Consider the following 1,022-nt stretch of genomic DNA (forward strand, 5'->3'; position numbering starts at 1 on the left):
GGAGTCAATCATCCCCTCTGCCTCTTTTCTGCCTTCTTTCCTGGGTTTCCCTGTAAACCTGCTGAGGGGTTACTGTGCCCTGTCAAGCTCATTTCGGAATACCTCAGACAACTCCCCTCTTTCCTGAGGGAACCCTCCAAAACTTTCAGATCCTTTGTGGGAGGCTTTTTGGCAAGTGGGCCTCTGGCAAGAGGATGTATCTCAACAGATACCCTGATTCTTAAAACCTGTTCTCAACCAGACTTCTGTGGTTTAGGCAGTCAGGTTCAACCCTGAAACCGCTGTTCTGTTTCAATTTTGCTTTAGGGAGAGGAGGTGGCCTTTATGTTTGTTCAGCTCCTCGTAAAAGGATAAATCAATATTTATGTCCAGACCCCAGATACTGGGTCAATTGATTTTAGAGATGTTTTTGCTCATACTTCATTCAAGTGCTGGATCCCACAAAACAAAATCAGTTTTTGGCTGTATTTTCGTGATGACTTTACTTAAATGCCTCATTGATTACTGTTTATGTGGTGATTTGAAAGAACCCTCTAAAACTATACGTGAAGAAACAGTTAAAATCTATAAACAATTCCTAGAAAGGAAAAGGCAAGTAGAGAAAGGAGAGGGGTAGGTTTCCAACATTTCTAGTTTTTCCTTTTGAGTTAGAGGGGAGATGACATTGGCCAATTAGATGATCTGGAAGGACAGACAGATGCTAATCTTCTTTGGGCACCAAGGAGAACGTAATTAAAAGTTGAGAGAAATTTAAAGGAGCTCCTTCAAGAGACGTGTGATTCCAATTTGGGGTGGGGCTGGGAGGCTCAGCTCTTCACCGGCAGCCAAAATAGGATAAATTCAGCAGCCAGTCCAGGAGCGGCTTTGGAGAAGGACTGGAATCAGAGTCAGGGCTTCAAGGGTTAAGGAGCCCATGTCACATCGGCCGTTCGAAACTCCTCCTCTCGAGACTCCTCCTCTTGCAGTGAGGTGAAGATATTTGAAAATCACCCCACTGCAAACTCCTCCCTCCGCGAGAAACC

The sequence above is a fragment of the Vicugna pacos genome, chromosome 22, assembly GCF_048564905.1.
Source record: "Vicugna pacos chromosome 22, VicPac4, whole genome shotgun sequence".
In the NCBI taxonomy this organism is placed as follows: Eukaryota; Metazoa; Chordata; class Mammalia; order Artiodactyla; family Camelidae; genus Vicugna; species Vicugna pacos.